Genomic DNA, 16981 nt, shown 5'->3' on the forward strand with positions numbered 1-16981 from the left:
TAATGTCAGTTTTGAGACAAATGCATTCAAAGAAATCACGAAGATCATTTTACACTGAAAAATGTTAATCCCCAATGAAATGCTTAAGCATCAAACGATAATAAAGGAAATTCAGTAATAGTTTTCAGGAGAAAAATCACACACAAAAAATCAAAGAAACGGCAATTAAAACATGAGATGGGGGGGCGCCTGGGTGGCTCAGTCGTTTAGCGTCTGCCTTTGGCTCAGGGCGTGATCCCGGAGTTCTGGGATCGAGCCCCACATCAGGCTCTTCCGCTGGGAGCCTGCTTCTTCCTCTCCCACTCCCCCTGCTTGTGTTCCCTCTCTCGCTGGCTGTCTCTCTCTCTGTCAAATAAATAAAATCTTTAAAAAAAATAAAAAATAAAAAAAAATTTAAAACAGGAGATAGGGATGCCTGGGTGGCTCAGTCGGTTAAGTGTCTACCTTTGGCTCAGGTCATGATCCCAGGGTTCTGGGATCGAGTCCCACATCCGGCTCCTTGCTCAGCGGGGAGCCTGCTTCTCCCTCTACTTGCTGCTCCCCCTGGCTTGCGCTTTCCCTCTTTCTGTCTCACTGACAAATAAATAAATAATATTTAAAAAAATTTTTTTAAAAAAGTAAATTAAAAAAAAAAAACATGAGATACTATCTTGTTATATCAAATAGACACCTTTTTCCCCCTAGGTAGAGCCTAGACTGCTGAAAAGGGTGCCAATAATGAGCTAGCTTCATGTGCAGGGGCATGCACCAAAAGCAATTCCACTTCTGGAGCTCCAGTGGCGCAATCGGTTAGCGCGCAGTACTTATACGACAGTGCAATTCCACTTCTACAAGTATTTCCTAGGGAAAAATCGTAATTGTGGACAGAGAACTTTCCTGTTCTCAGCACTGCACAACAGAGAACAGTTAGAAAATGAAAACGTCTAATAATACGGATTTCAATTCAATAAAGCATGGCCCATCCACGTAACACATCTGTACACTTCTGACCGTAACACCATTTTTAATTTTTTTTTAAAAGATTTTATTTATTTATTTGACAGAGAGAAAGTACAAGCACGGGGAGCAGCAAAGGAAGAGGGAGAAGGAGACTCCCCTCTGAGCAGGGAGCCTGATGCAGGGTTCAATCCCAGGACCCTGGGATTATGACCTGAGCCAAAGGCAGGTGCTTAACCAACTAAGCCACCCAGGTGCCCCCGTAACACCATTTCTAATGTCAGTGCAGAGAAACGTATGGTGGTCAAGCCAAGATGCTCAGGACAGATTAACTGGGAAAACGGCAGATCACAAAAGCGGGTGCAGAGTACAGGGTGTCTGATTTAACAAAAATGAGACACATACAAATATAAGAAGAGGATGTGTCATCTTCATAGACATCCCAACCTCGTGTCCTATCCCCACCCACAGAACTACACGCAACAGTCCTCTGCTACCCCTTCCTTATTAGGTCCCTGGCTGTCCTCCCACACGACAGTCCAGCCCTCACCTCTCGATGGCAGGGTGAGCTCTAGCACCACTGCACCTTCCTAGATGCCCACAGCTTTTGAACAGCCTAAGTGTGAGTACATTTCCTCACCACAGCCACAGGAACATCACAGGAGCAAATGCACTTCCTAAAGCCCTTCCAGGACAAGCTCAGCCCCTTTGAAACAGTCACCATTCGTCACTGTGTGAGGTGGGGCAAGTTAAAGTTAGTCGGCCTCTACAAGCCTCAGTGCTTTCCTCTATAAAATGGGAAATAACAGTACCTAAGCATGTAGGGCTGTCAGAAGGATTAAATGAGATAATATATTAAAGTAAAGGCAAATGCACTCTAAGCACACAGAGTAAATGCTCCGTGACAGCTCCCCTAATGGGAGTTAACTTGTTGGGAAAATGGGAACCCTATTTCAACAAGCATCTTCCTACAACCAAGCTATATGTAAGCTCAGAACATATGGCTTATATCCTATGCTTCATATCATATGGACAGAAGCCGACCAAAATAGAGACTCGTTTCTGCCTCTTTTGTTCATTGCTGTGGCCTCAAGTGCCTGGAATATAGTAAAATCTCCATGAATGCTGAGAGAATTGGATGACGTGCCCAACTGAATATAACCCCAAGCCAAGCTTCTGACTTAATTACAACTACATGACAGGCTAATCACAATTGTGGGGACTCTGAAGTACAACGGATTTCCACTGAGTCATCTGTCATATTAGGAAGTGAGAAGGGAATGTTTGAGGGGCTTCCTGAATGACAGAACCAAGGTCAGCTTCTGAAACCGGCCCACAAAACCTGAAAGCTTGAAAGAGAAAAAAAATTCTCATCTAAGCATCAGAGGAGGATAGGAAATTTTTATTTTGAACTATATTTCTCAATAAAGCTTCGTTCCCTTTTCCATATCAGCTTCTCAATGTGCACCAAACTACAGTGAAATCATAGCCTTGTGTTTTTGAAAACAGATTCCGTAGCTATGGTAACAGAACTTGTCACTATTCTGACTTCACTGTAGGATCAACTGAGAAGAAACAGCTCTCAGTTCGGACACAGCTCATCAGCTCTGGAGATTGTTCTTTTCACTGAAATGTGCTTAACCATAATTAATAGAGCCCTCAAACTGTACCACATAAAAGTTCCTTCAGGGGCACCTGGGTGGCTCCGTCGGTTAAGCGTCTGCCTTCAGGTCACGTCATGATCCCAGGGTCCTGGGATCGAGTCCCGCGTCGGGCTCCCTGCTCAGCGGGGAGTCTGCTTCTCCCTCTGCCCCTCCTTCCCACTCGTGCTCTTTTTCTCTCTCAAAAATAAATAAATAAAATCTTTAAAAAAAAAAAAAAAGAAAGAAAGTTCCTTCAGCTAACAATTCATACTTAGGGACATCCACACAAAAATCTACTCCAGATTTTATTAGTTCTAAATAATCCCCCAAGAGGCAAGTGACTGGTCCACATTAAAAATCAGATTCTGGACTTGAACCATCGTGCCAGCAAAGAAGAAGTTTTCTACATTAACATAGGCATCTGCACAGAAGTGGGAAACCATGGCTCAATTTTTATCATCCAATTTTGGTAAGTAATCCAAAGCAGACTTTGGGATTACTCAAGAAGTAGCACAAATAATTAGGAATGCATGGTCTTGAGAGTAGAAGCCAAAAGTTTCTGTATGAGGATATCCCAGGGGGGGGGGGCAAAGAATATCTCAGAAAGCAGTGAGGTCAGACTCCATAGCTACTGAGGGGCTAAAGGAAGCACATTTTTCCCCCAGAAAAAAGTACCCAAGGGTGTCTGGGTGACTCAGTCAGTTAAGCATCTGACTCTTGATTTCAGCTCAGGTCTTGATCTCAGGGTTGTGAGTTCAAGCCCTGTGTTGGGCTCCATGCTAGACAAGGATCCTACTTATAAAAACCAAAAAACCAACACACACACACACACACACACACACACATGCAATTTATATATGTGGCACCCAATTAGCATTTCTCTGAAATTAACAAGGTTGTTACTAGGGAATTGGTCGAGCAGCCATGTACACACTGAATGAATCCTGATAGCTGGCTTGCTAGTCAATACGTAGTTTCATGGGATGGTAAGATCTCCTTTGGGTGAATGGGCCATGATAACCACAACACATAAACGCAACAGCAAGACAGGAAACAGAAGGAGGAAACACAGTGGCTAGGAACTGGATGGGTGGGAGGCAGGGAGGACTGAGTCATCTCCAAGCAAACAAGTGTTAGCGTCTCACTGGTCCCCACCAGTCACTGCCCCCAGGGGTGCCAACAGTGGAGGTCCCACAGAGGCACTAATTCTGCACTATTCATGACCTCACTTGGGGGGATCAATGCCCACAGGACACTTTCCCAAGCTGGCCTACTGCTTTCCCTCTCCGTCATCCTCCCAGTACAAACAAGTGGCATCTCTCCACGGCCTTGGTGAGTCTCACTGACCCCAGAGCTTCCTCTTCACAACTGGAAGTTTAACAGCAGACTCAAGTAAGTCCACTTCTCACAACTTCAAAACCACACCACCCACGTGGTCCCGGGAGAACTGATAGGGTCACATTTTCATAACTTTATTATGCTTGGCCTACATCATGTTGTTAATTTTTTAACTAACTGCCAAGTGTTAAAAGTCAAAAGTTTTCACATAAAAAAAAAATCTAGATTTCTCAGCCTCTCGATAAATTTGGAGATCTGGCAACATTGAGCTCAGAGTCCTGAGAAGCGGCACTTGGTCGGGAGCTAGAGAGAAGGTACCCTCCATTTGCCACAGTCCCCACCACTCCCTGCTATCTGATGCCCATCTGGTCCCCCTCTTCGTGTTCTCTGCCTGGCCTCTACCAGCACATTCTATACTAAGGCTACGCTCTGGAATAGCTTTGCCTTTAATACAGAATGATTCCAATCTTGGCAGGTCCCCTTTCTTCTATCATTTTGCAAAATTCGAATCTCTGCAAAAGGGACTGGTTTTAGGTAAATTCCTGGTTAGCTTCTTGTTTATACTTATAATAGAGAACATATAATCCAACATAAAAGTTTTTAAAGAAATCCTTACACTTCCCATAATGAAAAATTTCCCCCTCAAACTCTGCTATTGAATTTACAATCAGAATTTCACAGGGGAATTCTATTAGACCTTCAAAGATCAGATAATCCCAAACACATTTAAATTGTTCCAAGGCACATAAAAAGGAAAAAAAAAAGAAAAGAAAAGAATAAACATGCACAAACATCATGGGCTCTAGTCCAGGAATTGTTCAGCATTTAAAAATCCATTAATAGGGTCACCTGGGTGGCTCAGTCGTTAAGCGTCTGCCTTCGGCTCAGGGCGTGATCCCGGTGTTATGGGATCGAGCCCCACGTCAGGCTCTTCCGCTATGAGCCTGCTTCTTCCTCTCCCACTCCCCCTGCTTGTGTTCCCTCTCTCGCTGGCTGTCTCTATCTCTGTCAAATAAATAAATAAGATCTTAAATAAAAAAAAATAATAATAAATAAATAAAAATCCATTAATATAATCCACCATATTACTAAGTCTAAGGAGAAAAATGATTATCTCTAGAAATGCTAAAAAAAAAAAAAAAAAACCAAAAACCTTCAACAACCTATAGCTAGTAAAAACAGTCCATAAAATAGGAATTGATGGATACTGCCTTAACAAAACACACACACACACACACACACACACACACACACACAATGGTCAACACCTTACTCTGGAGAAACCGTAGCACCATTCTCAGTGAGGTTAGGAGAAGGTTAGGACACCCACTATCTCCACTACTACGTAACAATGTGTTGGGAGTGTTAGCTAACACAGACAAATGAACAATGAGCAGCATAAGAGCAGGAAAAGAAGTAAAATGATCTCTTTGTAGATGATATGATTACATACCTAGAAAAACCAAGAGAAATCATAACAAAACTAACTCAATAAAGGAAGTTGGTAAAATAGCAGGACATTTTAGCACAAAAATCAAGAGCCTTCACATCCACCAATAACCAGCTGGAAGATACGACAGCAGATGAAATCCCACATAAGATGGCAAAATAAATCACTCTGAAATACACTGAACAAGATATATGTACAGCGAAGGAAAACATTTTAAAAAAATCACACAAAGTTTTTCATCATGACACAAATTCTAAGAAGGAAACATCAGAAGCATCTTATATGTTTATGGAAAGGAGTTTGTTCAACCAAATAATGGAATCCCACACAGCAGTCAAGAAAAAAAAAATCTACGAGGAAGATCTCCATAAACAGATCATGGAATAGACTCTGGAATATACTTCTAAGTGCAAGAAGAAAGGTAGAAAAGGTTACTACTTTTTGTACAAGAAAGAAGGGAAAACATTCATATACAAGTTGCTGATTTTATTTATTTATTTGAGAGAGAGAGAACACGCACATGAGGGAGGGGCAGAGGGAGAGGGAGAAGCAGGCTCCCCGCTGAGCAGGGAGCCCCACATAGGGCTCAATCCCAGGACCCTGGGATCATGCCTGAGCTGACGGCAGATGCTTAACTGAGCCACCCAGGTCGCCCATCACTGTTTATTTTTATAAAAGGAAACACGGGAGGAACAAAGAACTGAAAACTGGTTACCTTTCCAGGTGGATAGGACAGGGTGAAGGTAACACACGCTGCCTCTGGGTGCACCCTTTCCTACACTTTGGACTCTGGGTCATGTTAACAGTTTACATAATCGAAAAATTAAGTCGATGGAGACGGGAGCCTGATACTGCATGTAAACAAAAGGAAGAGAACAGTCACAGAGCAAATGAGTAACATCAGCACTCCAAGAAGAAATCATCGAGGTCACCGTTGCACACAATATTCCACACATACTCAACAAGATACAGTCTAAGGACAAAAAGAACTGCACAGGGACGCCTGGGTGGCTCAGTCGCTTAAGTGTCTTCCTTTGGCTCAGGTCATGAACCCACGGTCCTGGGATCAAGTCCCAAATCGGGCTCCTTGCTGAGTGGGGAGTCTGCTTCTCCCTCTGTCCGCCGCGCCCCCTGCTTGTGCGCGCTCACGCTCTCTCTGATGAATATATAAAATCTTACAAAAAAACCCAAAAAACCAACACTGCACAAAGCCAATCTTATTTAGTAAGTGTGTTGATGGTACCGGTATGGGTGTAGCCAATTTTAAAATTATTTGGGGTGCAATGTGTAAATATGTTGGTGTTGCATAATAACCAGCTGTTGTTAATAACAAGGCGGGAGGGGGGCTGTTTATTTAGTCGAAAGGGCAGGGAAAGCAGAAGCAAGAAAACCCTAAAAAGGTTCAATGTGGGTGGAACTCAAGACGCGAGGGATAAAGCTGGAGAGGCAGGTGCAGGCCACATCACCACACAGTTCCAGGGGGGCACTAGTCTCTGTAATCTATGTAACTGTACACTAAGATGGCCCTGGCCTTCTTGCCCCATGCTAAAAAGAGCCTGGCCTTTATCCAGTAGGCAAATAATCCACCATGGAAGAAATGCTCTGGGCTGCCAAGTTCATCCTGAGATGCCCAGTGAGTTAAGATGACACCATGAGCTTTGACAGGAGAGAGCTTCATGGCCGGGGGGCTCAGGAAGGCTCCGGAAAAACAAGCACCATAGATTTAGATCTGTGGAAAGGCACGTGTTTTACCAACCAATGCCAGCCCTTCCGCAATTCCTCTGATTAGAATCAAACAAAATCAAAATGAACAGCCCTATTTTCGTGTGACTGCTGGGAAAAAAAAAAAAAATACAAAAATACAGCTACTTAACCCACTGAAAATAAACCCTTAATATTCCGAGGTAAATGCAACTCACCAATCATTTTCAGAAAAAACTTTCATTTCCGGGAAGCCTAACACAAATATTTTAACTTCAATATTTTAGGAACCATTCTGTAAGCTGCTTACGATGCTCATTACTCACTTGCTTTTCCATGATAAGCTCATAAGAAAGCAACATTCATTCTATTCTTATTAGTCTAGAATCCCCTGACGGTGTCCCACATTCCAGTCGATCATATTTTAGAGTTCTTCAGAATTACATTTGGGAAACTCAGACGGCAAGTTCAAGAGTCTGTGTCATACCTCAAAGTCCTGGGGCACGGACACGGGACTGTCTGAGAATTCAAATCTTTGTGATGTGTCACCACCAGCCAATCTAGAAGGCATCTGCGGCCTCTCCCCCAGGTCTTATCTCACCTTGGTCTCGGAGCAGCACATCTCTTGCTGTATAACAAACCACCACAAAAAAACTTTTGCTAAAAACAACGATGGACTGTCTCTTCCAATTCTGTGGGAGTAGCAGAGCTCAGCTGGGTGGTCGTTCTGCTGTTCTCACTTGGGTATCTCATGACGTTGTGTCACATGGTAACAAGGGCAAGAGCATTTAAAATGGGTGCACTCATGCCTAGCACCTTGGCAGGTATGGCAGGAAGGCTGGGACCTCTCTCTCACGCGGCAACATGCTATTTCCATGGGGCTATTTGGGCTTCTCATATGGTGCCTGGACCCTAGTACGGGGTGTTCAAGGTATGAGGCAGAAACTGCAGATCTCTCTAGACTCAGTCCTGAAAGTTACACAGTATCACTTCTGCCACTGTCCGCTGGTAAAAAAATAAGACCCAAGTCCAGCCCACATTCCAGGGGAAGGAGAGAGACTACCTCTCCACAGGAGCATGGCAACAATCCATGGCCTACCACGTGGCCAACAGTACCAGGCCCCTGAGACAGTAAGGACAGCTGCCTTGCCCTGCCTCCCTTGTCTTTGCTCACAGCAGAACACAAAGGCTTTCCTGGAAGAAAAAGTCTGATAACACAAAGAACTTGAATGCTTCTTCAGCTATGGAGTATGCAAGGGTTGGCAAACTTTTTCTGTAAAAGGCAAGTTAGAAATTTGCCAGGCTTTGAAGGCAATATGGTCTCTGTCACTATTCAACTCTGCCTTTGTAGCAGGAAATCAGCCATTGACAATATGGAAATGAAAGGGGGTGGCTGTGTTTCAATAAAACTTTATTTACAACAACAGGTGGTGGGATGGAGCATTTTGCAGACCCCTGGTCTAAGACAAGGAGCACTGGATTTGGGAATGGAAAACCAGGCCTGGAATTCTGACTTCACTATTCACTACCCACATAACCTGGTTTAACTTTCCGGTTTATTTTCTCCATCTACAACACAGGGATAATATCATCCATCTCCCAGGGTGGCTGTGGGAAGGATACACAGCACCCCAGTCAGTAAAACAAGCATGCCTGAGTTCTAGCCTGCAGGGCCTGAAGAACGGCTCCTTGGGAGGGGGTTGTGGGGAAATCCAGCTGGGCAGCAGAGAAGGGACTGTCCTGCACTGTTCTTCGATGAAATGGAACCTTCACTGTGAAAATTATATTTCGCACCAGACTGAACACTCTTTGTGAAAGACCTGGCACTGTTTTGCTCTTTCTCAATAGCAAAATACCGTGTTTTAAGGCATACAGACAGTATTCAGACAACCAGTATGTCACAAACAAGGGCATACGTGGTCAATGAGAAGGGAAAAAAAAAAATACCAACATGAGCAAAAGAAATATTTTACTCAAATACAAAGTTGTTTCAGAAGCAGAGCAGTGTAATCATGCTGTACTTACGCTGGTTTTTAAGTTCTGTAGAGTTAAGTTCTTAAGTTCTACGTTAAGTAGAAAACAGTCTCTGATATATGTATGTATGTATATATATATATACTAAAAGCATAACTGGCATTTTTTAAACATGTGAGTGCAAGCTTTATTTTCCTGAAATTGGCCCTGGAGGGAAAAAAATGTATTCAAAAAATTTTTAAAGAATCTATCCATAGCCAGAAGGAATTAAAAGCATTAAAGAACTTTGTCTGCATCTCCACTAATAGGGCAGCCCTTTATCATACCAATAGTCCTCTTGAGAAGAGATTTCCCATAAGTGACTGGCAGCATTCTACTCCCGTGTTTGGAAAATTCCATTGCATCACCGTCAACATCTTGCCCACTACCGGATCTTCCTGCCGCACACACCTGAACAGGATCCTGGTCACCATTCATTTTAGGCAATTTCATGTTCCTTTCTCCCTCAGCTGGGCAGCCATGGTCAGAAGCAGCTGTCCCACGGCCTCCATGAGAGACAGCTGCATTCCAGAGTGATGGTGTCAGGAACATCCTAGAAGGGTGTGGGCTCCCTCCTAAGCCCCGGAGTGAGTGCCAGTGGCTGTCACCATTTGGATTGAATGTCCATTTCCAAAGCAACCTGTACCACTTCCAGAACAAAATCCTACTGGACAAAGTAAAAATCCAGGCAAATGGATGGATGAACAGCTTTGTTGCTCCTGATTCAGAAATTAATAAATTGGTGCATAGCATTGGTCTTCAGATTCAGAAACTAGATGGGAAAGAAGTGGGATGACTTAGCATTGCGAGAAGCAAAAGTGAACGTTTCCAAATTGTCTTGTATTTGTACTTGAGCAGAATGGAATTCTCACATGATCGCTGGGATGTCTATATTAAGTATCCGAGGCCAAGCTTCTCCTAAATAAAGTTCAAGTGGCACTGAGTTCACATGCTCCTCGGCGCTCTCCACACAGCTGACTGTTCCCCCATATCTCCCACTTCGGAACTTGAGCTTCAAAGTAGCTCCCTGCCTGCTTTTGCCACAGCCAGAGTCCATTCTGCACCCAGGGGTGTGAGGCTGATAAGCTACCAGAGGCCCCAGCGATAACAGAGCTGCCTCTCTCGTGTGGGTGTGTGTATGCATATGTGTGCACGTGCACGGGTGCGTGCTTATGTGCACGCAAGCGCACACGGCTGAAGGTCAAAGGTCACGGAGGATGCTAACATCAGGAAAGGCTGGGTCAAGGGTGTATGGGAACTCTCTGTACTCTTTTTGCAACTCTTCTGCAAATCTAAAATTATACCATTATAAAGAGTTTTTTTTAAAAATAAAATAAACTTCAGGTCAACTTGAAGGCCTGAGGGGTGCTTCTAGTTTTCATAGGCTCCTTTTGCATCCGCCATTATAGCCCTCAGAAAGTCAGTTTGTTTAGCCCTGAAATGAAGCTCATGAGATTCCCAAGGGATTGCAAACCATGCCTGACAAAAATGTATGAACGTTCAACATTAAGAGTCAGGCTTTTCCCCCGTGACAGGCTGCAACTACAAGCCAGCCAGACTGTTAAGTGAAGCCAGGCCTGGAGAAGAAGCAGCCATTTGCTGGTATCCTACTATATCACCCGCATTTCAGTGCGACCCCACCTCCACCCTCCCAAGTGCAAAGGGACGACAAACGCTGAGGGATGGTCCTTTGGTAGCCCTGCAACATTTTAAGAGCACTGAAAATATTTTTTATTTGGTTTTCACAGAGTTGCCTATTTCATATTTAAATGAATACTTCAAAAGAAGTCCTATAACACTAGCGTCCTCCATTCCTCGAAACTCTGGGTCTTTGTATGTGTTCACTCTACCTGTAACCTCCTCCCCCAGGCATCCTCATGGCCTTCTGTCTCACCTTTTGTCAGATCCCACTGACACACCAACCCCTCAGAGAGCCCTTTCCTGACCAGCCCATTTAAAACTGCACACTTTTCCCAACACTCAGTATCTTCTTCCCTTATTTTTCTTCTTAGAAGTCATTCCTTCTAGAGGCACCTGGGTGGCTCAGTCAGTTAAGCATCTGCCTTCAGCTCAGGTCATGATCCTGGCATCCTGGGATCAAGCCCCCTGTGGGGCTCCCTGCTCAGCAGGGAGTCTCCTCCCTTACCCTCTGCCCCTCCCCACCCCTGCTCCTGCACTCTCTCTCTTTCACTCACTCTCTCTCATAAATAAAATCAGAAAGAAAGAAAGAAAGAAAGAAAGAAAGAAAGAAAGAAAGAAAGAAAGAAAGAAAGAAAGAAAGAAAGAAAAAGAGAAAGAAAGAAAGGAAGAAAAAGTCATTCCTTCTAATGTACTACAATTTACTCATTTGTTAAGGGTCCATATTCCCCAAATGGAAATTACACTCCACATGAGCAGAGTTTCTGTATATTCTGTGCACTGCTAATGCAATTTCTTAGAAACCCTTTATGGAGAGAGAGAGTCCATGTTCATGGATAGGAAGACTCAATATTGTGTAGATGTCAGTTCTTTCTAACTTGATCTATAGATTCAATGCGATCTCAATCAAAACCCCAGCAAGTTATTTTGTGGAAATTGACAAACTGATTCTAAAGTTTATATGAAGAAGCAAAAAACGCAGAATAGCCAACACAATACTGAAGGAAAAAAAAAAAAAAAAACAAAGCTGGAGGACGGATGTTACCCGGCTTTAAGACCTACTATATACCTACGGTAATCAACACAATGTGGTACTGATGAAAGAAGAGGCAAATAGATCAACAGAACAGAATAAAGAGCCCAGAAATAGACCCCCATAAATATGTCAACTGATCTCAGGCAAAGGAGCAAAGATGGTCTCTTCAACAAATGGTCCTAGAACAACTAGACATCCACATGGAAAAAAATGAATCTAAACACAGACCCTACATCCTTCACAAAAATTAACTCAAAACTGACCATTGTAAAATGCAAAACTATAAAACTCCAAAAAGAAAACATGGGAGAAAACCTAGATGGCATTAGGTGTGGCTATCACTTTTTAGATACAACAGAAAAGGCACAATCCATGAGAGAAACAATTGATAAGCTGGACCTTCATTAAAATTAAAAACTTGTGTTCTGCAAAAGACAGTATAAAGAGAACAAGAAGATAAACCACTCAGAGAAAATATCTGCAAAAGACACTTCTAATAAAAAGGACCATTAGCCAAAAACAAAGAACTCTTAAAACTCAACAAGAAAACAAAATCCAATTGAAAAATGGGCCAGTGACCTTAACAGATACCTTCCCTAAGAAGATACACAGTGGCAATTAAGCATATAAAAATATGCTCAAAATCATATGTCATCAGGGAAGGGCAAACTAAAACAACTATGAAATACCACTACACACCTATTAGAATGACTACACCAAATGCCGACAAGGATATGGAGCAAAAGGAACTCTCATTCATTGCCAGGAATACAAAATGGCATAGCCACTCTGGAAGATAGGTGGTTTCTTACAAAACTAAATATACTTGCACTATATGATACAGCAATCAAGCTCAAAGGAATCCAAAACTTGTGTTCATACAAAAACCTGCACACAGATGTTCATAGCAGCTTTATACATAACTGCCCAAACTTGGAAGCAACCAAGATGCTCTTCAGTAGGTGAACGGATAAACCATAGTATACAAGGGAGTATTATTAAACCCTAAGAAGGAATTGGTTATCAAGCACAGAAAGAGATGGAGAAACTTTTTTTTTTAAGATTTTATTTATTTATTTGACAGAGAGAGGAGACAGCCAGCGAGAGAGGGAACACAAGCAGGGGGAGTGGGAGAGGAAGAAGCAGGCTCCCAGCGGAGCAGGGAGCCCAATGCAGGGCTCGATCCCAGGACTCTGGGATCATGCCCTGAGCTGAAGCCAGACGCTTAACGACCGAGCCACCCAGGCGCCCCAGAGATGGAGAAACTTTAAATGCATATACTAAGTGAAAGAAGCCAGTCTGAAGAGCTATATGATTCCTCATATATGACATTCTGGAACAGGAAAAACTACGGAGACGGTAAAAAGATCAGTGGTTGCCAGGGGTGGGAGGTGGGGAGTAGGGATGAATAGGCAGAACACAAAGAATTTTTAGAGCAATGAAATATTCTATATGATACTATAATGATGGATACATGTCATTACACATCTGTCCAAGCCCACAGAATGTACAACATCAAGAATGACGCGAAGATAAACTATGGACTTTGGGTGATTATGACGAGTCAATGTAGCTTCATCAGTTGTAACAAATGTATCACGCTGGTGGGGGATGCGGATATGGGGGAAGGCTGTGCTTGTGTGGGGAAATGGGGTATATGGAAAATCTATGCACCTTCCACTCAGTTTTGCTAGGTACTTAAAACTGCCCTAAAAAAATTTGTCTTTCTTTATTAAAACATTTAAAAATTTTAAGCATGTAAAAAAATAAAAATGCTTTATGAGCTTGGCCTTATCAGTCTTAATAATATGGTGTTCTTTAGGACTGACAGGAAAAGAACAGAATATTTTAAATAAGGAAAGGACATTTCTTATGCAGAAAAAAAGTGACAAATATCAATCAAGCACTTGTTGAATCACTGCTATGTGTACACAACACTATCCCTTACGCTCTTAGGTAACTGTCTATACTAAGTACATGTCCCTTTCATGTAAATTATCTCATTTGCTCTTCCCAAAACTGCGAAGTAGGAGGAGCAGGTATTATCATTCCCATTTCCCACAGGAGGAAACTGAGGCACAAGTAAATGGTGAAGCCAAGAAAGAATCTAAGCTACCAATTCTTTGAACAGTCTCCACCACTGGTAGCTATCTCTCTGTACAGAAAAAAACACCCTGAAATCAGTGACTTTAAATTTTTTCTTAGACTATAATATTCCAAAGTTGGATACTTTCTAAATTAAAATATAAATATTAAAAAAAATTACCCATGACCTATCACATGCATTCTTGTAGGAAAATGCACAGGGCCCTGCTGATAGGCACAGGGAGAAACAGACCACAATTTCCACTGAGCTGCTATTTCCAAAATTCTGTTAGAACTCATCAAGACTACCAGAAAGCCTACCAGTCAAGCCCAGTATATATCCTCCTAAGATACGGTCAACTTAGTTCCCATCCTGGGGTGGGGGGTGAAAGCAAAATCTCAAAATCTGTACAGATACAAAAGCACACGTGAAAGTTCACTGAAGCCCAGGGCACCTGGGTGGCTCAGTCGGTTACGCGTCAGACTCTTTGATTTCCGGTCAGGTCATGATCTCAGGGTTGTGAGTTCCAGCCCTGCATCGAGCTGCACGGTGTGTGGAGCCTGCTTAAGATTTTCCCTCTCCCTCTGCCCCTCCCTGCTCTCCCTCTCTAAAAAATTCCCTGAAGCCCAAGGCCTACTTACATCCTGTGCATGAATATGTACACACACACCTGGATTTCTTTTAAATCAGGTGAATAAGCACTAGTTTAAAAAAAAAAAAAATCAGGGGCGCCTGGGTGGCTCAGTCGGTTAAGCATCTGCCTTTGGCTCAGGTCATGATGCCAGGATCCTGGGATCCAGCCCCGCATCGGGCTCCCCGCTGAGTAGGGGAGCCTGCTTCTCCCTCCCCGTCTACCCCGTCCCCCTGCTCGTGCTCGCTCTCTCTCAAATAAAAAAAATCTTTAAAATATTTTTTTTTAATTTTTTTAAAAACTACAGCACAAAGGGCAGATGGTAAAGAATAACTCTCTCAAAATACACACGATGCACATTTTTCACATTTCGAGATCTCTGAAATCAAGGTCTGTCTTACATATAGGCAATGGTATCTTACCCTTTATTTTACAGCATTTTTTTCTTAGAGATATATACAACGATGATCTTAACTTTTGGTCAAGGCATATATATGGTAGACCCTATTTCTCCAATATACAAGGTAGCGCACTGTACACGCAGATCTGCTCTTCGCTCTCCTTGCTTAGCAGATCTCCAATCTTTCATTATCAATGCACATACAGAGATATCTCTTTGCCTTTAAACAGATGCACAGTAAGCCACTGAAGGGACAAACTATAACTTAACCAGTTGCCGTGGCTTAGACTGTTTTAAGGCTTTTGCCATATACTGCAATGAATGGCAGTGGACAACGGCTTTATACGTTCCTGAACACAGAGGAGAGACTGCTAGACACGGCATGATGGAGTCTAAAGAAATCATTTAAATACATATAAGTCACCTTGCCAAGAGCCACTGGGATGGGAGAGAGAAGCTCAACAACTCAAATGGCCAAACAAATGATGAGCAAGGACAGGCCGGATGGCAGGGGAGATCCTTGCATCAGGCAGGACTGGGTGACTAAGGGTTCCTCTGGTCCTCACTGACCATCATGAAGATGAACATGACAAAACAGAGTTTAAGGGGGAAAGGACACTAAAAACAATCCCTATTTCATATAATCGTCATAACTGCCAGATGACATGAGAATGATCCCCATTTTAAACATGAGGAGAGACACTCAGAGGGGTAATTTGTCCAAAAGCTGGACACAAGTCTGACTTCCCATCAAAATGCCCCCTGTGGCAGAGCAGTTAAAAAAAAAAAAAAAGTAAGCAAAACCAGGAGAGCTCAAAGGCGCAACCCCAACTCACCTCGGGCAGAGGGCAGAGGTGGGAAGGAGTAAAGGAGGAAATGAAGTCTGAGCTCAGCCCTAAATGACATATTCAGGTTTACTGGCATTAAAAAAAAAAAAAAAAAAAAAAAAATTAAAAAAAAAAAAAAACTTTCAGATGGTTGTATTTTCCAGTTTCTTCAAACACTTCTGATTAACAAGGGGCAGGTCAAGGAGCAGGTTAAACAGGGTGAGTTCTCAAGGTTATAGGACACTTTATGGAGGAGGGACATATGGCTTGCCTGAGAGGCAGATGAGTCAGAGCCAACCCCATTACCCGTCCATCCTTCCTGTTCCATGGCGGCACATGCAGCGTGTCAGCGTCCGCGGCAGGCTGGTTCTCCTCAGATAGCTAGGGGAGGACAGCAGCTACAGCGTCACTGCAGACATGACAATGTCCAGGGGAGGAGAGAGGCAGTCTTCACATGTCTCTTTGTCTCTCTTCTCTCAGGAGAAGAACCTTCCTCAGGAGACTGAAGCCAACTTGTCCTAATTGCCACAGCCCATGCCAAAACCACAGCGAGGAGAATGGGACCACAGTGACAGGCCTAGGTCAATCAGCACCCACCTTCTGCCTCCCCACCCCCACCGCATACACTGCAAAGGAAGGTGAAGAGTGGCACTAATTCAGGATTCTTCTAGGAAAAACAAAAGTGTGGTGGAAGATGGGTATGTGAATTGGCGATCAGTTTCTGCTACTCCCATCACTTATTGACCGTTCATTCATCTGAGCACTGCTGTGAGCTTGTCAGCCCATGTAGAAAAAAAAACAAAACACCTGCCCCAAACTAAATTCTAGGCGTATGGTCCAGCCATATTTACATAAGAATATTCCAACTCCTTGATATTCAAAGTAGCACTGGATATCCCAGGTGGTCTAAATATCAAAGAGTAAGAGGGCCCACAGCAACTTCTGGCTAGACCCATCTCCAAAGGCAAGAGAAACAAAAGCAAAAATGAACTATTGGGACTTCATCAAGATAAAAAGCTTTTGCACAGCAAAGGAAACAGTCAACAAAACTAAAAGGGAACCTGTGGAATGGGAAAAGATATTTGCAAATGTCTTATCAGATAAAGGGTTAGTATCCAAAATCTATAAAGAACTTATCAAACTCCACACCCAAAGAACAAATAATCCAATCAAAAAATGGGCAGAGGATGTAAACACACACTTCTCCAAAGAAGACATACAAATGGCCAATAGACATATGAAAAAATGCTTCACATCACTGGTCATCAGGGAAATACAAATC

General features: G+C 43.0%; 1 protein-coding gene across 4 annotated transcripts in view; it reads right to left on the bottom strand.

The window, feature by feature from the left end:
• The window catches only part of TRAK1 (trafficking kinesin protein 1), a 180451-nt gene that overhangs the window by 126347 nt on the left and 37123 nt on the right, over window positions 1-16981 (bottom strand). Inside the window, exon 1 of one of the 4 annotated variants that reach the window (XM_048215967.2) lies at window positions 9369-10374. The exons of 2 other annotated variants lie outside the window; for them this stretch is intronic. The gene's annotated coding sequence lies outside the window, so the exon portion shown is untranslated. Of the gene's footprint in view, window positions 1-7555; window positions 8941-9368; window positions 10375-16981 lie in introns of those variants that run through there. One more of the 4 variants, XM_057316096.1, reaches the window with a different exon arrangement.

Source organism: Ursus arctos, unplaced genomic scaffold (genome assembly GCF_023065955.2).
Source record: "Ursus arctos isolate Adak ecotype North America unplaced genomic scaffold, UrsArc2.0 scaffold_20, whole genome shotgun sequence".
Lineage (NCBI taxonomy): Eukaryota > Metazoa > Chordata > Mammalia > Carnivora > Ursidae > Ursus > Ursus arctos.